This window comes from Mus caroli, unplaced genomic scaffold (assembly GCF_978045245.1).
Source record: "Mus caroli unplaced genomic scaffold, Mus_caroli_1 scaffold_7, whole genome shotgun sequence".
Taxonomy (NCBI): domain Eukaryota; kingdom Metazoa; phylum Chordata; class Mammalia; order Rodentia; family Muridae; genus Mus; species Mus caroli.
The window spans coordinates 70981248-71004977 of record NW_028227262.1 but is presented as its reverse complement, the minus strand read 5'-3'; the positions used below and the strand labels follow the sequence as shown (position 1 = coordinate 71004977).

Sequence of the window (23730 nt, the reverse complement as noted above, 5' to 3'; positions counted from 1 at the left end):
ATTAACAGAGGTCTTGACTCATAATTAGTGCTGGATAAATGTTGGCAAACTTATTATGGTTGTTGAGAAAATTGAAATGATAGCTATTTATGCAAATCTCTGAGTTTTATGCTTGGCACTGAACAAACGATTAATATGAGCTCTTCTCTTTCTTAAAAACCAAAAAGCAGATTTTATTTGCATAGGACATGAAAGAGTACTTTTTCAAAAAGGAATCCCATTCCAAGGAATTATGCTATCTTGTTTATTAAAGGCTTTCTCATCAAATGCTTCAATCTTTACTGAGAACATCGCTAATAATTCCTGGGCGTGGGGACAGTCCAAATGTCCTAAAGAAAAGTCTCTTGGAAGAAAGTAAAGACACCAGACATGTCCTGGGTCTCTTCCACATTTCTTTCTTATTCACTTCTGTGAAGTGACAGAAGAAAGTAGAGTTTAGCTGATCTAGTTTGACCTTAGAGACTGAGATGAGAAAACAGTCTCTGGGAGAAAGGATCAATGCTTATACCCAGGGTAAAATGAATAGGAAGAACCTGAGGCAGGCAGAGAGCAGAGAGCAGAGAGCAACAGGGAACTGGAGATGCAGCTTTGTCTTGAGGACCCTGGGCATTAGGATTTGGAGGGTGATTCCATTAATGCTTTTCCAATCAGTTCACTTGCCATGTTAAAGGTTCTTGTTTAATGGGAAAGTCTATCTCTTAAGGCTCTAAATTGCAGAGGAGCCAGATGAGAAATGAGCAAACTATCTGCTGTCAGTTCAGCTTTACATCATTCCCTTGTGTCCACAGGGAAGACATGGCAGCCTGGAAGGTAAGGCATGAGCAACAAGAGAGGGCTATTACCCCAAGGACCATCATCTGTAGCTGTGGGAGCAGAGTCCACATACATCCACACGACAAGCAGCAATGTCTTGTATTTTATCTCTTTGATGGTCCTGCTCAAGACTCTAAATCATTCTTGTCAGTAACAGCAGCTTAAGTGCTAGAAGGGTAGCTCAGCATTTGAGAATCTGATGCCCTCTTCTGTCCCCTACAAGCACCAAAAGCATGCATGTGATACACTTACATACATGCTGTCAAATAGCCATACATATAGAATGAAATAAGCCAATCTAAAAACAATGAACCATAGCTGGACAGTGGAGAGATGGCATAGTAAATGGTTTTACAGAGGATCTAAGTTAGAGTCCAAGCATCCTCATCAGGAAGCTCCCAACCATCTGTCACTCCAGCTTCAGGGAATCTGACACAGTCTCCTGTCCTCTGAAGGCATTATACTCCTGTGCATATAGCACTCCCTCTACACACACACACACACACACACACACACACACACAGAGAGAGAGAGAGAGAGAGAAAGAGAGAGAGAGACCCATATAATTGAAAATAAAATAAAAATACCATAGCTTTGTCTTATTGTCATCTTAAAAAATATTTCTTTTCAGTAATTGTCATGGTCCTCAACCATAAGACCCCTGTACTCAGTAATGAATCAGGAGGCAGAGTTGCTGGCCTTGGACTTCTGCTCCTTTATTAAATTCATTGGCATCTATAATGTTATACCATATTATGTCCTGCAGCACACTGGGTGACAGATGTAAGCTGACTTTATATGATATAATTAGAAGCTATAAAAACACCAACCAGGAAGTCATTAAACTTCATCACAAGTCACTTAATACATCTCAGACACAGAAAGCAGAAGGAAAATAATTTGAGAATATATCTCACGATGTATAATGTTTCCAAGAAAATTAAAGTATTGTGAACTTGACCATAAAGTAGCACTGCCAAAGAAAGAAAGAAAGAAAGAAAGAAAGAAAGAAAGAAAGAAAGAAAGAAAAAAGAAAGAAAGAAAAAAGAAAGAAAGAAAAAAGAAAGAAAGAAAAAAAGAAAGAAAGAAAGAAAGAAAGAAAGAAAGAAAGAAAGAAAGAAAGAAAGAAAGAGAAAAATATAATATAATAAGAATAAAAGGAGGAAGGACAATGTTCAATAATAAAGAAAGACTGAAACCAATTGGAACCAATGATAGATCAGAAGAAGCAGAAAGGACTGAAGGAAAACAAGTAAGTAGGTACCTGACACATTAGGAGATTAAAACAAGACATCTCCACATTACAAGGATGTGTGGAGCAGCAATGAGAAGCAGAGTTAGGAGGGAGTTATGGTTAAAAGCAGAGAGTAAAAGGACTTACTGTTTTAGGTTTTAGAGGTTATAGCCTGTGTCTCAACAAGCCAGGCTTTTCATCCAGGTTAAGCTAATTAAAAGAGTTAAATTAATGTTCAAAAGGGGCAAAGGGAAACTTATTCAGTGTGGCAACATTGGGAAGAAGGAAAAGGACAGCCAATGAGCCCACGCTAGTCAATATTTGAGGTCCTAATGTAAGGGTAGGGTTTAAATAGAAAACAAGAAATATGCATGACTAAGCACTTGGGCAAGGTGTGGTCTAGTGACCTCCATCATTTCAGGTCTAAGTCTCTACTTCAAGGTCATGTGATAAGTCAAATGTCTTTCTCCAAACACCTCCTTCAGAAGCCCACAAGGTTTCACCCATTTCCTACAACATCAGGAGATTTCTAGAGAAAACTCTAATACCTAAATGTCCATTATTTCTAGAGTTTTGTTGTAGAATTGGTATGCCTCCACACACTTAGAGATCAATGAAGAAAAATGAGTGGTTTTGGAAAATACACAAAAGCAAATGGTCTCACCTAGAAAATTTTACTGGTTTGCATATCCCTTAGACTTACCCATTCCACATACACTGTCGTTCCTAAATGTCCTTTATATCACAACCCCAGGTTACACTCTGAACAAGTTAAACAGATAGGAGATTGTAAATCTGGCCAGTAGCACATACAGAACAATTGCACACTAAAGATTCTGCCAGTGTTAAGTATAGGACTGTTGTTCTTTTTCAAGTAGTTGTTTAGCAGGGTAAACTTCTCCAACCTGTCAAAATTATGTTTTTCCTAAGAAAAGCACAGAGGACTTAATGGAAGGGCAGGACTTAGTGATGCATGCAACCTTGCTGAGGGGGGTTTGGGGGTTGGCTTGAATCCTAGGGTCCTGTTTTTTGACCCAAGTTTGGGTGTAATAGCTGCTTTTTGTAAGTCAGGGTTTTCTCCTTTTGTTATGGGAATGGAACCTAATTGGAGGTTGATCTATGTAAACAAACAGTAGCAGAAACTTTCCCAGCAACTGTAAACTTTAATCATGGCACAAAACATTTGTTCTAAGGTTTCTTATTTATTTATTTATTTATTTATTTATTTATTTATTTATTTTTAAGAAGTCATTAGATATGCACTCACTGATAAGTGGATATTAGCTCAGAAACATAGAACACCCAAGATACAATTTGCAAAACACAAGAAAATCAAGAAGAGGGAAGACCAATGGGTGGATACTTCATTCCTCCTTAGAATAGGGAACAAAACAGCCATGGAAGGAGTCACAGAGACAAAGTTTGGAGCTAAGACGATAGGATGGACTATCCAGAGACTGGCCCACCAAGGGATCCATCCCATAATCAGCCACCAAACCCAGACACTATTGCATATGTTCTAAGGTTTCTAACAAGTCTGGTTAGTGTATTGTTTATCTTCCAGTCATAATGGAGGCAGCATCCCTTTAGCTAAATTTGACTTTGTGTAACTCAATATTTCCAAAACAAGTTTATTAGTAAATCACTTATACCATCAATGGTATTGCTACAAGTATCTTTTGCATCAGTTACATTGTCACAGGGGAGAGCATCATCATCTCTTTAGAATTTTTCATTCCTGTAAGACAGGTTGTTTGTGATATCTTAATACATTGTGGAGAATGAGAAAGTCCTGATCATTTAGATACAGGTGATTAGGCAAGCATGAATGACTTGATGAACTTTAAAAACTTAAGAAGTAGAATTTTCGTACCTTAGGGGTGTAGGTGCAAGGAATTTGTGTTGATGCCCGACTGGGAGGAGGTAGAACATATTCTGTCAATCATATACTAAAAATTTGCCACCCACAATCTAGTTCTTTTCTCAGCAAAAGAATTTGATATGGTATATCACCACTGGAGCAAATGGGAATAAGAGTCAACATGTGGGGCTTTGAGAGTACCCTATGGTCTTATGGGAAAATATGCATTTTTATACAGTTTGGGATTGTTTAGATGCTGTATAAAAATGGTGTTGTCATTGAATGGGGATAGGCAAATGAGAATAGACTAAGGAGAAATTGACAGTTGATGGTGTCTTGGGGAGGCAGAGTCTGCTTTTTTTTAAATTTTTTAAGGGTGTAACTCCCAGTAGAAATAGCACACCCCAGTGTATAATTCTCCACTCATAAGTAAGTATATGGTCAACACAAACTGGATTAAATGGATTATTAAAAAAATAAAATAGAGTTAAACATGGGGTGGAACTGGGAGAAATTAGGGGGGGTGAGTTGGAATGAATATGAATAAAATACATTGTAAGATGATCAAACAACTAATAAAATGTTACTTAAGAAATTTAATTTCTAAAGTTAAAAAGAAATGGAATCATATTAATAAATAGGTTTTATCACAGCAACAACAATAACATTTAAAAAACAAACAAACACCCCAAAACTCCCTAAGTACTAAGGTGCTAACAAATCATGAAGAGACAAGGAAGGAGAGGAATCTTCCCTCATGTGAACCTCTCCAGTCCTCCCAGAATCTGTTCTCTATGATTCTACCTCCATAGCATTCTCAAAAGGGCAAAATAATGGGTAAGGACACACTGGGTTACTATGGGTGCAAGATATGGAGATGAAGAGGATGAGACAAGAGGGCAGCAGGAATTAAGGGCAATGAGGCGATTCTGCCAGATACTGTCTTGTTGGATCTAGGTCAGAATACATTTTTCAAAATCCACAGAATGTTCATCACAGTACGACTATCGTAATTTAAAGCAAGAGCTTTGGTTATTACAATGTTTAAATCCTACTTATCAATTGTAACAAATATATGGGCCCAAAATATGAACAGATGGAAATGTGTGCATCAAAGATAGAAAAGAAGTGCATGTGGACTGTCTGAACCCTTTCCTCAATTTTTGTCAGCCTAAAACTTTTCAGAATAAATATCCATTAAAACAAACATTTTCCACTACATGGGTTTGAATTTGAGAATTAGCAACACAGAGCAGCCCTGGGTTAGTGCAGCATGACCTTGTTTTCTGAGAGCACCTGGTATGCATGGATTTGAAATTCGAAAAGCTCAGACTATCTGGACTTTTGCCGAAAACAAATTTCAGTGGATTATTTGCAATCTTTCTAAACTTCTTCCAGCACTGGAGTTTGTAAAGCCTCAGTTTGGCTGACTTTCTGCTATTGAGTCAGAAACTTGCATTAAATTCTTACTGATGTATTCAAATGTCCTCAGAACTCCATTCTGTCTCTTCCCTGACAGTTCCTGCCTTCTGCCAGAGGATCGTGATCCCCGGGATGATGCAGAGACCATCTATCTAGTTTAGGGTTGCTCATTTCGCCCATCACTGCTTTGGCAGTGGACTCTAAAATGGAAAAACCTCTTCAAATACAGAGCAGAGAATTAATCTATAAAAATTCAATTAACCTGGACGATGCATGTTGAATCCTCACGGAACTTAATCAGAGTTTTCTTCCCTTATTAACTGCTTCATCTATTTTGTATTTTGTAGCCTTGACAATGGCACTAAACAATCAGAATAACCCTAAAAGCTAACCAAACTAAGAGGGTAAATCTAAGCATTGGATTTCCCCATCACTTTTACAAACATCCAGATAAACAACACCAGTGAATTTCAAAGGCTGTGTCCTGAGTGCTGGTGTGATCTTCCTGGTGACAAAATCTGCACAGCAGATTTCTTCCCTGCCTCTTTCCTGGTGTTCTGAATTGTCTGAGATAGAGCCCAGATGAGTGAGAGAGGGACATACAGACCCATAGTATAGATGTGGTCACATAGTCTGTATTTTGAGAACTTGTTTCAACTTTCTGAAATAAATAAATAAATAAATAAATAAATAAATAAATAAATAAATAGATTGTTATGCAGAAAGAAAAAAACTGCTGTTTCTTAAAGTTGGGGAATGTGCTTAACATTACAGAAGTACAACACTTCTAGGTAATAACAAAATCCAGGGTGTTAGTGGACTTGGGTTGTTGCTGTAACTGTGTATGTTTGTTTTCAACTTCCATTCTGAATGCAGTTAGCACAAGGAACATAGGTTATTTGTTTATCTTATGACAACACCCTCAGTGCCTAATATACTACCTGACACTGTTACCTGTGCACAGGATAAATGGCACCTGAAAAGCAAAACAGAATAGGTACAAGAAGAGAAAACAACAGCCATAAGAAATAGCTATAAGAAAAAAACGTGTAGCATACATTCAAGGGCAGCTTACTCAGCAGGAAGTTTTAATGAATAAGCATAAACACTTTTCTGATAGAATGTGTGTGTTAACATAAACTCTTTGAAGAATTTACAAAGCTACTAAGTTATTAAAACTTTATAAACTCTTTACAAATTAAAAGAGATTAGTGGACAGGTGCATATATTGAGAAATGCAGCCAAATGAGCTTCCTACATTCCACAGTCTAACATGATGGTGGCTCGTTATCTTATGTGCAGAAATGACCTTCCTGTGTCTTGAGTCCACTCTGATTTTAAGGAGTTTGGTGATAAGCCAATAAGCCTTCTATGCCTTTCCGCTAGTGTTGACAACTAACCACTTTAATTATTTATTATATTTTTATCTATGTGCATGTTTGGGTGGAGGAATGTATCTTGATGCATATGTGGAAGTCAAAGTTTTTACAAACTTGTAAAAATCAGTTCTCTTCTCGTACTAGGTAGTTTCAAAGCATCAAACTTAATTTGGTAAGGCTTCACAAAAACCTACTGAGCAATCTTTCCAGACTACATCCTTGTGTTTTAGAAGCCTTAGTGTGGATTATTATAAGTGTGCTAGGGCACAGAAGATAGGGAGAAGTGGAGGGATGAAAAGAGGGGAGGAGGAAGGGAGAGAGACATGGAAGAGGAGGAGGAGGAGGGGAGAGAGAGAGAGAGAGAGAGAGAGAGAGAGAGAGAGAGAGAGAGAGAGAGAGAGAGAGAGAGAGAAACATGAGGCAAATGAGACTAGCAGTCATTTCTGTTATGAAACAATTTTGTTAGGGAAAACAAGACTCAGGTCTCATAAAACATTTGGCAAAGATTGTTGAAAAAAAGTCATTTATCTAATGATGTGTTTCAGGAAGCTCCTGCTAGGTGGAAAATTTCCTCCAGGAGATGCTACCAATAGGTAACACACTGGCTGTGTAGAACCATTTCCCACAGTTGTTTTCAAAGTACAGAAATTGTGATTTTATTCCGTTCTCCAGCTACTTTCCACATCTGCTCTTGCCAGGAAAAGAGAATTTTAAGATTTTATGTCTTCTTGAGCCATATGTGTAAGGATAGAAAAAAAAAGACACAGTTGCCTGGATCGGGGTAGGGACTGTGAAGAGGCTGGACGAAGTGGGCCTGGTTTGGAACAATAACACCAGAAAGCCAGCCAGGTATAGAACAAGTACCTTCCCTGTTGATTGCAAGGGGGATTGGCAGTCTTTGTTGGTGGCCTTGTACTTCTGGCCTACAGTTTGCATTTCATTTGAATCTTATTAACATGAGGAATCCAGCACACCAACCACATTCTCTCAATTCCTGTCCTTACTCTTAAAAGTCTGCATGTTGAATAAGTCACTTCGTATGAGAGGATAGTTTCTTCTGAGCAAGGTAAGTGCCAAGGTTATCTGCAAAAGTAACAGCCTGGAGAAGGAAAAAGAAAATGGTCTTGAGCAAAAGAACAGAGGAATGCCAAAGAATGTTTCCTGAAGTAAATTTAGAATACTTCCAACGTGACACATAGTGAATTATGTGAATGGCTTTTCACTAATTTTTCTTATTAAGATTAAGATGAGCTTATACGTGTGTGTGTGTGTGTGTGTGTGTGTGTGTTTGTGTGTAACCAGTTGTTGTTCCCTGTTGCCTGAACACAATAATGAATAAATAAGAGATATGTCCAAAAACAAAGAATAGTTGAAGAAATTAGCATCATTACAAAAACCAGAATGCACTGTACCAACTAAGGGGCCCACTGTTACATTTAGCAAAATGGACAATTGTGTTCTTGACATGTTGCATAGAAAATGGAGACTGCAAAGCAACATGAAAAGAGTAAGTGAATTTTCATGCAAAATGCAAGCTGAGTTTAATCCTTCTAGCAATCTGCAAAATTGGTGTTGTCAGTTACTTTTCAATCCAAGTTCCCTAATTGATATTCTGCTCTTGGCTGAGCACCATGGAGAAAAAGGATTATGTAGGGATTGAGTGGTCTGGGGAAGAGACCACTAGTTTAGAATATTTGCCATCTTTCGGGAGCTGTGCTAAATATTTGCTGTGGGCTGAATTGTGCTCCTCTGGCCCAGTTCACTATTAAACCGAAATGCTCACTTCTCTGTCAGTGACTAGTAGCAAATTCCTACAAAGTTAAAGGACTAAAAGAAAAGGGACTTGATACTATAGAATTAATGCCTTTTAGGAATTTCAAATAAATAGTTTATTCTCCCTCTCCCTCTCCCTCTCCCTCTCCCTCTCCCTCTCCCTCTCCCTCTCCCTCTCCCTCTCCCTCTCCCTCTCCCTCCCCCCTTTATCTCTCTCTCTCTCTCTGTCTCTTTGTTTCTCTGTCTTTCTCTCTCTCTCTCTCTGTCTCTCTCTGTGTCTCTCTCTGTCTCTCTCTGTGTCTCTCATTTTCTCTCTCTCTCTGGAAATGTCCTGCCAACTTGACCTTGGACTTTCCAGTCTAGAAAACTATGAAAAATATAATTTATCTACCTTTTAATAAAAACCTTAAAAGAAATATGTGCATATGTGTGAGTCCATAATTCCATTGTCCAGGGAGGTTAGAAGCATCAGATTCCCCTTGGAGCTAGAATTACAGGTTGTTTTGAGATATGTAATGTGGGTTCTATGAATCGGATTTGAGTCCTGGTATTGAGATCTCTGTAATAGGAACAACAGATTTTAACTATTAAGCCTTCTTTCTAGCCCCTTAGCTTTTTTATGATATAGTAAACAATACCAATAAAAATCAGTACTTTCATACATTTCCTTACTCAATTCTGTAGATTCTCCATTATTATCATCCGTTACAAGAGTCTTGCACTTGCAAAACTGGTTTTTACAAGAGCCAGCAATACAACTCCTGTGCACTTACCCAAAGAACTCAATATTCAACTACAGAGACACTTGGATATCCACATTTATTGCTGCCCTATTTACAATAGTAAGCAATTGAAACCAGCCTAGACATCCCCTCAACAGATGAGCCGATAGTAAAAGCCTGGTTCCTATGTGCAATGGGGGTTTAATACAGCTGTGGAAAAAAAAACATGGGTGAACTTGAAAATTATATATTAGGCAAGGAGATGTGAATTTAGAAAGGCAAAATCTGCATACTTTCTTGCATATGTGCATTCTAACTTGTACTATATACATGTAAACAGTATAAAATGTAACCCTGAAACCTAGAAATAAGACAAAGAAAGGGAAGGATAAGGGTGCCTAGAAAGTAGGGAGGAAGGTCCATGAGTCATGAAGGGGGAGGAAGGAGGAGGTTACAAGAAGTTTCTGGGGTCTGGCAAGAAGATGGGTGGGGAGGAGAATCTAGAAAAGCACACTCTGCTCAAAATGCCCTGGTACTATCTAATACGTTGCTGGCTAATTTGATAAAAATAAAATAAATGGAGAGACATGGTTTTTCGATTCAGTCAACATCATAATGGCTGGGGGTGAAGCTGAAATTCATGTCTGTTTCTTGCCTGGTCTAAGCTCTTTCAAAGTGCAAAAAGCAAGGCACGAGGCTTCTTAGATGCCTTTCCCTTTCTTTTACAAGTTTTTAAATTCACTCACTCTATCATCTATCTATCTATCTGTCTGTCTGTCTGTCTGTCTATCTATCTATCTATCTATCTATCTATCTATCTATCTATCTATAATATTGGGTAGGGACAGAGTCAGAAACATAGACAGACTGAGAAACAGAAAGACAGAACAGGCATACGTCACGTCAGGTGGAGGTCAGAAGACGATTCCCAAGAGCAAGTTCTCCCTGTCCACCATATGGATCCCAGACATTTGATTGAGTTCATCAGCAATGGTCTTTGCTCTCTCAGCTGCCTCACTGGTCCTGTAGGCATTTCTTCTGAAACAGGAGGAAGCAAAGGCCTTCAGTCAATGTGCCTTGTCTTTAGAATGATGGATGGGACTTTTGTTCTGTGTTCAGCATCTGTTTTTCTTTATAATAACATTTCCCCTGTTTTTTCCTTCAAATTTGGGGTCAACAGTCTTTTATATCCTGTTGTAAGAATACCCATGTTACTTGGCTTTCGGGGAGTTGTCTTCTAAGGAGATGTGACTAGGTATTATGCTGAGAAGCAATAAATACGTGATGTGTACCTCTATGAATGGACTAAACTGTTCCCTGTGGTTGCCATTCATCTGCTCATCTATCATTTGGATTGTGCCTGTGAGAGAATTTCCGAATAACTTGGGCACTTGATAGGGGTGTCTATAAAACAGATTGCCCCCCCTTGTGGGTGGGCTTCATCTAGACAATGAGAATGACAAGAACAAAAGGGTTGATCCTTGTAGTGGCTATTCCTGGTTGTCAACTTGACTATATTTGGAATGAACTACAATCCAGAATTGGCTCACCAGTGACCCTTATCTGGAGGCTTGGAGATCCTTATCTGGATCTTGGTATGGAGATCTTGAGCCATAGTGGCTATGGATTCCAGAAGATTAAATCTCCGAGTTTAAGGAGATTTAATCTGGGCTACATCTTTCATCTGGGATTAAAGGTGTGGTGGAACACACCTTTAATCTGGGCTACACCTTCTGCTGGAGACAATATAAGGACATTGGAAGAAGGGAGTCTAGCTCTTGCTCCTTCGCCTGCTGGCCGTGTGAGACTGAGTAACTGCTAGATCCTTGAACTTCCATTCACAGCTGCGACTGAACCATTGTTGGGAATTGGGCTGCCAACTATAAGTCATCAATAAATTCTTTTACTATATAGAGACTATCCATAAGTTCTGTGACTCTAGAGAACCCTGACTAATACAGAATTTGGTACCAGGAGTGGTTCTAGAGTAACAGAAGTACAAGGATGAATCTTTTAAAATATTGGAATTGGCTTGTTGAGCCACCAGCACTTTCAACTACTGAAACCTCTCCAGATTCTCTCCCTCCTGGGAGCTCAGAGAATTTTGAAGACCCATGGTTGAAACTATATTTCAAACTTAAAGAAGCTAATGCCCTTGATTTTCTTAATGAATTAGGTGATTCAGTGCACAAAGCTTTCTACAAGATGGGGAAAAAATCAGAAAATGATTTTACTGGCTGGCTGCTCTTAGTATCTGGGGAAAAAATGATGAATGAAAGGAAGGAGTTGTGTGATAAAATCGAAAGGCTCCAGACACAAGTAAACGATCTAAAAGTTGCTAAGTGTGTCCTTGAAGAGAATCTTCTCTCTTGCAGCAATAGAGCTCAAGTTGCAGAAAATCAAACTGAAACCCTCATTGTAAGGTTGGCTGAACTACAGCAAAAATTTAAGTCTCAGCCTCAGAATGTGTCGACAGTTAAAGTAAGGGCACTAATTGGCAAAGAATGGGATCCTATAACTTGGGACGGGGATGTGTGGGAAGACCATGTTGAAGCTGAGAATTTTGAATCTTCAGATTCTCAAGGGTTTGCCCCACCTGAGGAAGTAGTACCCTCAGCCCCACCCCTTGAAATAATGCCTTCCCCACATGAGGAAATTAATTTTGCAGAGTCTGATAAACCAGCAATGACTTTCACTACTGATGTTTCTCAAGGCCCACCAATAGTTTCTTCTAGACCTGTAACCAGACTCAAAGCAAAACAGGCTCCTAGAGGGGAGGTAGAAAGTGTAGTCCATGAGGAAATTCGCTACACTACTAAGGAGCTTAATGAGTTTGCTAATTCATTCAAACAGCAACCTGGTGAATATGTGTGGGAATGGATTTTAAGGGTGTGGGATAAGGGTGGAAGGAACATAAAACTAGAGCAGGCTGAGTTTATTGACATGGGCCCTCTGAGTAGAGATTCTAGGTTTAATACGGAAGCTCGCATGGTTAAAAAAGGTGTCAAAAGTTTGTTTGAATGGTTGGCTGAGGTGTTTATCAAAAGATGGCCTACTGGAAATGACTTGGAGATGCCTGATATTCCATGGCTTAGTGTTGATGAAGGGATTTTAAGACTTAGGGAAATTGCAATGCTAGAGTGGATATATTGTGTAAAGCCTAATTGTCCACAATGGGAAGGTCCAGAAGATATGCCCTTCACCAGCTCTATAAGACGCAAATTGGTGAGAGGGGCACCAGCACATTTGAAGGGTTTTGTTCTTTCCCTTTTCCTTGTGCCAGATCTTAGCATTGGAGATGCTTCTGCTCAATTAGATGAATTAAATTCACTGGGTTTAGTTGGATTCCGAGGTAACAAGGGCCAGGTGGCAGCATTGAATCGCCGGAGACAAGGTGATCCTAGTTATTATAATGGACAGCGTAGGCAAAAGAATGTTTATAATGACAGACCCAGTAACGGTCAGCACAAGAAAGGTGAAATTTATAATGGCATGACTCGCTTGGACCTTTGGTACTGGCTAGTAAATCATGGTGTTTCCAGGAATGAAATACATAAGAAGCCTACTGCATATTTGTTTGATTTGTATAAGCAAAAAAATTCTCAAACAAATGAAAGAAAGGCTACATTAGATTGTGGTAAACAGCAATCTCGGCCAGTGAATCAATTTCCAGACTTGAGCCAGTTTGCAGATCCGGAACCCCTTGAATGAAGGGGTGGCCAGGTTCCCCTGAGGAAGGATCCTGATAAGACACCCAAAGGTTTTGCTGTTACCCTTTCTCCAGTTCTTCCCCAGAGGGACCTACGGCCTTTTACAAGGGTAACTGTACACTGGGGAAAAGGAAATAATCAGACTTTTCGGGGTCTGCTGGATACTGGTTCTGAGTTGACACTGATCCCAGGAGATCCCAAGAAACATTGTGGCCCTCCAGTTAAAGTAGCGGCCTATGGAGGGCAGGTGATTAATGGAGTTTTGACTGATGTCCGACTTACAGTAGGTCCAGTAGGTCCCTGGACACATCCTGTGGTGATTTCCCCAGTTCCAGAATGTATAATTGGGATAGATATACTCAGAAACTGGCAGAATTCTCATATTGGTTCCCTGAACTGTAGAGTGAGGGCTATTATGGTTGGAAAGGCAAAATGGAAGCCTTTAGAGTTGCCTCTGCCAAAGAAAATAGTGAATCAAAAACAGTATCGTATTCCTGGAGGCATTGCAGAAATTACTGCCACTATCAAGGACTTGAAAGATGCAGGGGTGGTGGTTCCCACCACATCTCCATTTAACTCTCCTATCTGGCCAGTGCAGAAAACAGATGGATCATGGAGAATGACAGTTGATTATCGAAAACTAAATCAGGTAGTAACTCCAATTGCAGCTGCTGTACCAGATGTAGTTTCGTTACTTGAGCAAATTAACACATCTCCTGGCACCTGGTATGTGGCTATTGATCTGGCAAATGCCTTCTTCTCAGTACCTGTCCATAAGGACCACCAGAAGCAATTTGCTTTCAGTTGGCAAGGCCAACAGTATATACCTTCACAGTTTTGCCTCAAGGATATATTAACTCTCCTGCCCTGTGTCATAATTTAGTTAGAAGGGATCTTGATCGTTTGGATCTTCCACAAAATATCACATTGGTGCACTATATTGATGACATTATGCTGATTGGACCAAGTGAGCAGGAAGTAGCAACCACTTTGGACTCATTGGTAACACATATGCGTATCAGAGGATGGGAGATAAATCCAACGAAAATTCAAGGACCATCTACCTCAGTGAAATTCTTAGGAGTCCAGTGGTGTGGGGCATGCAGAGATATTCCTTCTAAGGTGAAAGATAAGTTATTGCACCTGGCCCCTCCTACAACCAAGAAAGAAGCACAACGTTTAGTGGGGCTATTTGGATTCTGGAGACAACACATCCCTCACTTGGGTGTGTTACTTAGGCCTATTTATCAAGTGACTCGGAAAGCCGCTAGCTTTGTGTGGGGCCTGGAACAGGAGAAGGCCCTTCAACAGGTCCAGGCTGCTGTGCAGGCTGCTCTACCACTTGGACCATATGACCCAGCAGACCCAATGGTACTTGAGGTGTCTGTGGCTGATAGAGATGCTGTTTGGAGCCTCTGGCAGGCCCCTGTAGGTGAATCACAGAAAAGACCTTTGGGATTTTGGAGCAAAGCTCTACCATCATCTGCAGACAACTATTCTCCCTTTGAAAAACAGCTCTTGGCCTGCTATTGGGCCTTAGTGGAAACTGAACGTTTGACAATAGGACACCAAGTTACTATGCGACCTGAATTACCCATCATGAGCTGGGTACTATCAGACCCTGCAAGTCATAAAGTGGGACGTGCACAGCAGCAGTCTATTATCAAATGGAAGTGGTATATACGTGATCGGGCCAGAGCAGGTCCTGAAGGCACAAGCAAGTTACATGAAGAAGTTGCTCAAATGCCTATGGTTTCTACTCCTGTTACAATCCCATCTGCTGCCAAGCATGCGCCTATAGCCTCATCGGGTGTTCCCTATGATCGACTGACCGAAGAGGAAAAGACTAGGGCCTGGTTTACTGATGGCTCTGCACGTTATGCAGGCACCACCCAGAAGTGGACAGCTGCAGCATTACAACCCCTTTCTGGGACAACTCTGAAAGACACAGGTGAAGGGAAATCTTCACAGTGGGCAGAACTTCGGGCAGTACACATGGTATTACAGTTTGTTTGCAAGAAGAAATGGCCAGATGTACGATTATTCACTGACTCATGGGCTGTAGCCAATGGATTGGCTGGATGGTCAGGGACTTGGAAAGATCACAATTGGAAAATTGGTGAAAAAGACATTTGGGGAAGAAGTATGTGGATAGATCTCTCCAAATGGGCAAAGGATGTGAAGATATTTGTGTCCCATGTAAATGCTCACCAAAAGGTGACTTCAGCTGAGGAGGAGTTCAATAATCAAGTAGATAAGATGACCCGTTCTGTGGACAGTCAGCCTCTCTCCCCAGCCATCCCTGTCATTGCTCAATGGGCACATGAACAAAGTGGCCATGGTGGTCGAGATGGAGGTTATGCTTGGGCTCAGCAACACGGGCTTCCACTCACCAAGGCTGACCTGGCTACAGCTGCTGCTGATTGCCAGATCTGCCAACAGCAGAAACCAACACTGAGCCCCAGATATGGCACCATTCCTCAAGGTGACCAGCCAGCAACCTGGTGGCAGGTTGACTACATTGGACCACTTCCTTCGTGGAAAGGACAGCGTTTTGTTCTTACTGGAGTAGATACTTATTCTGGTTATGGATTTGCCTTTCCTGCACGTAAGGCCTCTGCTAAAACCACCATTCATGGGCTGACAGAATGCCTTATCTATCGTCATGGTATTCCACACAGTATTGCTTCTGACCAAGGAACTCATTTCACAGCCAGAGAAGTACGACAGTGGGCCCACGATCATGGAATTCACTGGTCTTACCACGTTCCCCATCATCCTGAAGCAGCTGGCCTGATAGAAAGATGGAATGGCCTTTTGAAGACACAGTTACAGCGCCAATTAGGTGGTAACAGCTTGGAAGGCTGGGGTAGAGTTCTTCAGAAGGCAGTATATGCTTTGAATCAGCGCTCCATATATGGTACAGTTTCACCCATAGCCAGGATTCATGGGTCCAGGAACCAAGGGGTGGAAAAGGGAATAGTTCCACTTACTATCACTCCTAGTGACCCTCTAGGAAAATTTTTGCTTCCTGTCCCCATAACTCTAGGTTCTGCTGGCCTAGAAGTTTTGGCTCCAGAGAGGGGAGTGCTCCTACCAGGAGCTACAACAAACATTCCATTGAACTGGAAGCTCAGACTTCCCCCTGGTCATTTTGGGCTTCTAATGCCCTTAAACCAACAGGCTAAAAAAGGAATAACCGTGTTAGGAGGAGTGATAGATCCAGATTACCATGGGGAAATTGGATTACCTCTTCACAATGGAGGTAAACAAGATTATGTCTGGAGTGTAGGAGATCCCTTAGGGCGTCTCCTAGTACTACCATGTCCTGTGATTAAAGTCAATGGGAAACTACAACAGCCTAATCCAAGCAGGATGACAAAGGACGCAGACCCATCAGGAATGAAGGTATGGGTCAATCCTCCAGGAAAAGAGCCAAGACCTGCTGAGGTGCTGGCCAAAGGTGAAGGAAATACAGAATGGGTAGTAGAGGAAGGTAGTTATAAATACCAATTAAGGCCACGTAACCAGTTGCAGAAACGAGGATTATAAAGTAATATGAATGCCCCATTGTAAATTTACAAATGCGTTTGCGATTGTACGAGGGATAGTTATATCATGTTAGGCGTATTCACAACATTGTTATTGTTTCATGTGAACATGAGATATTATTTGTGTCAAGTTGACAAGGGGTGGATTGTAGTGGCTATTCCTGGTTGTCAACTTGACTATATTTGGAATGAACTACAATCCAGAATTGGCTCACCAGTGACCCTTATCTGGAGGCTTGGAGATCCTTATCTGGATCTTGGTATGGAGATCTTGAGCCATAGTGGCTATGGATTCCAGAAGATTAAATCTCCGAGTTTAAGGAGATTTAATCTGGGCTACATCTTTCATCTGGGATTAAAGGTGTGGTGGAACACACCTTTAATCTGGGCTACACCTTCTGCTGGAGACAATATAAGGACATTGGAAGAAGGGAGTCTAGCTCTTGCTCCTTCGCCTGCTGGCCGTGTGAGACTGAGTAACTGCTAGATCCTTGAACTTCCATTCACAGCTGCGACTGAACCATTGTTGGGAATTGGGCTGCCAACTATAAGTCATCAATAAATTCTTTTACTATATAGAGACTATCCATAAGTTCTGTGACTCTAGAGAACCCTGACTAATACAATCCTGCAAGAAATACCACTCCTCCTTGCTTGACTACCTTGAACTGGGATGGCAGCTACTTCCTACAAGGTATTATCCATTCTGCTGGTTCTCAGGCCTGGTAGGATTGGACAGGAACTCTGTTCTTTTCTGTTTTGAGCCTCTAGCTTGCTTCCAATCCACATTGGGATGAGTCAGCTTTCAAAACTGAATGAGCTAGTAGTAGTAGTAGTAGTAGTAGTAGTAGTAGTAGAAGTAGTAGTAGTAGTAGAAGTAGTAGTAGTAGAAGTAGTAGTAGTAGTAGTAGTAGTAGTAGTAGTAGTAGTAGTAGTGGTACTAGTAGTACCTTATAGTAAATATTTTCCTCTTACTCTATGCATTCATCTTCTTTGGAGTATATTCTCCTTGAGTCAAAATTTACAGTTAGGAAGGGCTCTGAGAACAATCTGATTTGGTTTGTTCTATGATCTCAAGCAGTAGAATCTGTTTTCAGCACATGGATCTTACGACATAGAAGATGTAAATGAGTGAGGCTGTGGTGATAAGTTAATGAAAAAGGGCTGGCTTCCCAACTGTGAGGACATGATTTTACATTCCCAGCATATGTGTTGGTCCATTCCTGCAATGCCAGCACTGGAAGGTACATATATGGAGATGCTGGAGGTTTGCTGGCCAGCCATTCTAGATGAAATTGTGAGTTCTTTAGAGGAGACCTTGTCTCAAAATAAGTAAGATGAGGGTTTGTGCTTTGAGAAGTGAAAGCTTGGCCCCACTTCCAGTTTGCTGTCCTTTTTCTGTGGTTGGGATATGATCTCTCTGCTCTCCCCCTGGAACCATAATCTCAAATGAACTCTTTCTTTAAGTTGCTTTTGGCTCTGGTGGTTTATTACAGCAATAGGAAACAATATACAGTCTTTGAATGTCCTTTGTTTTTGTTTTGAATTTGGTGATTGTTGTTTTCCTGTTTGTTTCCTTGTCTTCCTTCCTCTTATATCTATCATCATTATACACAAAATTGAACACAGTTATTCCCATTTTGTTATTGTTTGAACATGCCTGGTACAGGAGTGATACTATTTAGAGGTGTGGGCTATAATACCCTCATCCTAGCTACCTGGAAGTCAGTCTTCTCGCAGACTTCAGATGAAGATATAGAATTCTCAGCTCTTCCTGCACCATGCCTGCCTACATGTTGCCATGTTCCCACCTTGATGATAATGGAGTGAACCTCTTAACCTGTAAGCCAGCACCAATTAAATGTTTTCCTTAATAAGAGTTGCCTTGGGGAGGGTATGGAGGACTTTTGGGATAGCACTGGAAATGTAAATGAGGAAAATACCTAATTAAAAAAAAAGTTTAAAAAATGAAAATATCCAAAATTCCTAGCTATTGTGTTGTTAATAGTACTTACTTATTTGACAAACCCAAATAAGTTCACCTTCCATAATTTTATCTTTCTTGTCGGCATTGTGGGCTAAATGTTAATAAAGTATGAAAAATAAAAAAGTAGAGTTGCCTTGGTCATGGTGTCTGTTCACAGCTGTAAAACCTTAACTAAGACACATTTCATAACATATTTATTCACTAATTTAAACAATATCTTTTCCTAAACTTCATTTTTAATTTACCCATATTTGCTCCCTTTCTTCTGTTCTCCATTATCAAAATCACTCATACTAACATCTTTGATGTGAGGTAGTATCCCGAGCTACAGTTCTCGCCGGCAAGAACACACTCAGGACAACTGGAATCTTCTGCAGCAAAAGCTTTATTGCTTCTTCAAGAGGGAAGACCCAGACCCCGGAAAATGGGGTCGATTATATAGCCCTCAGCCATGGCGTTTCACCACCTGATGTGGCGTGTCAGCTCCTGATTCTTTGCTCGCCCATCACCCCACTACTCCGTCCCGAGATGGGCAGTGACTAAGCATGAGTTCACTCTCACACTTGTGCACAAGGCTTGTTTACTAGTTAGGCACAGGGGAGGCCAGCGCCATCTTATAATGGCGATTGCTCGTGGCACGGCTCTCCACATCTCCCCCTTTTTATTTTATTAAAATGAGGCTGGACTAGGTCTGTGTAATCATGTCCATCCGCTATGGTTCCTGTCTTAGGTAGTTCCTCCAATGCCACAGCCTTTCCCGTCATAGGGTAACCCTATCGCCACCGTGCCCCATGTCTTAGGTTGATCTGTGCATGAGGAAAGTTGCCCGTCCCTGGATACTGCAGTGCTATGTGACAGTAACTACTAAATGACCTAGGGCAAACTCTACAAAAGAGGCCAGGCACCAATGTCAACTAATTCTTGTGCATAGATAACCAGATTTCGGGGGAGGTCCCTTGCTCAATGGCAGCAAGTGCTTGAGCTATCACAACCTTGTCATTTGTTTGTTGGGTTCTGAGCTTGCAAACCAACCAGAGCATGAACACAAGACCACAGCAGGCGGCAACACCAAATAAACCTACCCCCACCCATTCCTTAAAATAAGAAAATTCAGATGAAACCCAGGAGGAGAGGCCCTCTGTCAATGACAGGTCCACTCGCCTTGAGTTGATCTTTAAAACAGCCGCCCTCAGGGCCTCAAGAGTCTCATCGAATCCCTCGGACCAATTTCCTGCAAGACACAAGGAAAGCTGTCTAGACAGATTAGCTGCATGAGTAAAATTTTCATATTGGACACTGGTAATACACAGAGTGCCCAATTTTCTTTCACAACCCAACTGGGCCATCTGGTATAGAACACCTATCTGTTCCTCCACCAGGACAAGGCGCTGATTCAAAATCATCAGCCCTCCTTTTAACTTGGTACTAGCAGAAGTTTGGACAGTGATGGCATCAGCCAGATCTGCTGAAAGCTGATTTAATTTTGTGCCTGATTGAACCGTACTAGCCATAGTGTAACCTGCAGCTGTAGCAGTAGTTGCACTGGCTGAAATTGCTATGATTACGGCAGCAGTAATGCCAAAATCTCTTTTTTGTAGAAACAGGGATAAGGTGGAGGGTGTTTCCAACAGAACAGGGATCCAACGTGGGATCTGTGCCACCATGGCACAGGTGTTCTTTGTTACATCCCAACATTGAGAAATCCAACAAGAATCATTGGAATAGATTTCAAATGAATCATTTGAAAGAATAAACAAGAAAGGGGGGTAAACACAGACTTGGGTAGATGGATAATTAATCTGGTTTACCAAAGTTTTATTGAACCCAGTGATCTCTAAACTGGTATTAGTATATCCATAAGAGTCCAGGGAGGCAGCATGTATTCCCCAATACTGAGCAAATCTTGAGATGCCAGTAAAAGAAGCCTTTCCAACTGCTCCTCCCTGGATAAAGATCAAAGGATTGAGTGCTGTACAACTGCCATTGACTCCACAAAGCACCCACTTGTGAAAGGGATGCATTCTAAAGTCCTGTATGAAATGTCCCTTTTTCATAACAAATTCCTTCTCTGGGTCAGCCATCATGTTGGGAGAAAAGGAAAAGGTTTTACTCTGATCTGCCCAACGAGTGATGGAGGATTGACAATCAGACCAAGGCAGGATCAGCCCTTCATCTTCCAAGCTACAATTTGAGGGGCTATTTTTGGTTGGTGGGGACGTTCTTTGTCTGAAAAGTTAGGTGGTAGAAATGTATCATTAACCCAACTTGCCTCCTGCCAGAAGGTCCGATTTGTAAAGGTTATATCTGTGTTGGCAGTATCTTGGGTTGTGCTCACCCAACATCCTCAGTGCTCATTAAACATACCCAAAGCTCAGGCTGTGAGGTTGATACATTTTCCTGGTCTATTAATTTGGAAGCATAAAGAACCCTGTTATAATAAAGAGCGATTTTCTCCTAATGGTGCTCCGGTGGGATCATAGGGTAGATAGGGTAAATCTAATGTTTTATTAGTAGTAAAGAATTTTGGAAAAACTATAGCATCATGGTGAACTGGCATTGGTTTAGGGAAAGTTGAGAGAATGGCCCATCTCTGTTCGCCCATCATACAAGGAACCTGAGACAAGTTCAGCATTGTCAGGATCAGGAGCAGTCCTTGGGAGGTCAGCATCTTCCACACCATCCTTGATTAATATCTTGCGGGTGAGTTGTTCCGGCAGCCAAAATGGGTTGTCTTCACTCTGTGGAAAAACACAAACAGCTCCCCTGGATCTTATCAAAATAGGATCCCGGCCTTTCCACAGACCAGATAAGACATCCTTCCATTTCACCATTTCTTTTGGTCTATCAAGGTCTGAGCTATGTTGATCGGCTGCAGAGCGACCTTACTTGTCAAGATTCAAAAAATTAAGTGTAAAGAGTGCCATAGGTACAGCTACTCTTGGCACTGAGGGCAGAGTCTCATCAACTCCCCCTTTTTGTTTTATAAAATAAGACTTGAGTGTACGGTGAGTACGTTCCACAATGCCTTGTCCTTGAGGATTATAAGGAAGGCCAGTCAGGTGAGTGACATCCATTTGATGACAAAATTGCTGAAATTTAGTAGAGGTATATGCTGGCCCATTATCAGTTTTAAGAATTGTGGGCTTGCCCCAAGCACTCCACACTTCTAGACAGTGCTGTATAACATGAGAGGCTTTCTCACCTGTTAAAGGTGTAGCAAACATAACACCAGAGCAGGTGTCAATGGAAATATGTAAATATTGATTTCTTCCAAAGGAAGACATCCATTTGCCAGACCTGTAATGGCCTGATGCCTCAGGGGTTTACCCCTACATGAGGAGTAGGCAGAAATTTACAACAGTTTTGACATTGGGTGACAATGTCATGTTAAAGTGAAATGGTGGTGTAATGTTTCAGCCGTCATGTGGAAGCATTTATGAAACTCCCTTGCAGCCTCTGCCTGCGAGGACAGAGCAGCAGCCACCATTCTAGTGTCTTTGTCTGCCAAGTCATTTCCATGAGACATGGGGCCAGGAAGGCCAGAATGAGCCCTAACATGAGTAATATACACAAGATGTCTTCTATGTAACAGGGTTGACTAAATTTGCTGAAAAATGTGAGCAAGCTTGCTAGAGGGTCTAATTAAGCCAGCAACTTCAAGCGTATTAACTGCATTAACTACATATAAGGAATCAGATACAATATTGAGTAGTCCCGGAAAAGTTTCAAGGACCTCTAGAACTACCAAACCCTCTACAACCTGGGGTGATGTCTCATTATATTGTTTAGATGTTACTTGGCCATTTACTACATATGCACCTATACCAGATTTAGATCCATCTGTATACACTACTACCCCATCTGGAAGAGGGTGTTTGACTGTTATTACTGGAAATACTATGGCTTGGCTTAAGGCGAACTGTAAAATTAGATGTTTTGGATAATGATTATCAATTTGTCCTGAATAGCAGGCAACCAAGACTGCCTAATCATTAGTTGTTGCTGCCAGGGTTTGAACTTGAGCAGAAGTATAAGGTACAATTAGCATATGAGGTTTTTTCCCAAAATGAGTAATGGCTGCTTTTATCCCCCGAAGTGCAAGTTGAGCAACTGCATTAGGATACCACTCAATGATTTTTGCAGGGGAAGGATTAGGGTGGACCCACAATAAGGGTCCATTTTGCCATAAGACTGCTGTTGGTAACTGTGCAGTTTTAAATATGCACAATTCAAATGACTTTGACTCCTCAATGCGTTGTAATTGAGCATCTTGTAAGGCCTTTTCTATCGTTTGTAAAGCTTGACATGCAGCTGGGGTAAGTGTTCTGTGGGAGGAGATGTGGGTATCTCCCTCTAATATGTCAAATAAGGGCTTTAATTCTGCTGATGGAATTTTCACAAATGGTTTTAGCCAATTAATATCTCCTAGCAATTTTTGGAAATCATTCAAGGTATGTAGTTGATCTTTGCGAATCTCTAATTTTTGAGGAACAATCTTGTCAGGATAAATGAGTGACCCTAGGAAGGCTCCCATGCGAACAACTTGCACCTTTTCGGTGGCCACCTGCAATCCCCATTGCCCTAACGTTTTTATTAATATAGGGTATGCATCTTGCAATAACTGTGAATTTTTATGGCAAATCAAATTGTCATCCATATAAATTATTACAAGTAATGATGGAAAACGCTCTCTAACTGACTTAAGTGCCAATTGCACATACAGTTGACACATGGTGGGGCTATTCGCCATCCCCTGAGGTAGTACCTTCCATTGGTATCTTTGATCAGGCTCTAAATGATTAATGGCTGGGATGGTAAATGCAAATCTTTGCCTATCTTGAGGGCATAAAGGTATAGAGAAAAAGCAATCTTTAATATCTATAATTATAATTTCCCAATTTTTGGGTAAGGCAGAAAGCAATGGTAGCCCTCGTTGAACTGGTCTAAACAGGCACATTTGTGCATTAATTGCTCTAAGATCATGTAATAAGCGCCATTTGCCAGATCTTTTCTTAATTACTAAAATAGGTGTATGCCAGGGTGAGGTAGAGGGCTCTAAATGACCCAAGCGTAGCTGTTCAGAAATTAGTTTTGTGGCTGCTTCTAACTTTTCAGAGGAGAGAGGCCATTGAGGAACCCATACAACTTCCTCTTTAAGCCATGGTATGGGCATGGAGCCCTCAACAGCCCCTAGGAAAAACCCAAACCTTGTCTCCCATTATTACCTTCTTGAGGGATAGGTTCAAGTCTAACCTGCTCTCCTTTCCCTAATCCCCTT

General features: G+C 41.0%; 1 protein-coding gene across 1 annotated transcript in view; it reads left to right on the top strand.

Moving 5' to 3' along the window:
- The first annotated feature begins 7693 nt into the window (after positions 1-7693).
- The window catches only part of LOC110296910 (regenerating islet-derived protein 3-beta), a 138565-nt gene continuing 122528 nt past the window's right edge, over positions 7694-23730 (top strand). Inside the window, exon 1 of the mRNA XM_029478852.2 lies at positions 7694-7775. The gene's annotated coding sequence lies outside the window, so the exon portion shown is untranslated. The remainder of the gene's footprint in view (positions 7776-23730) is intronic.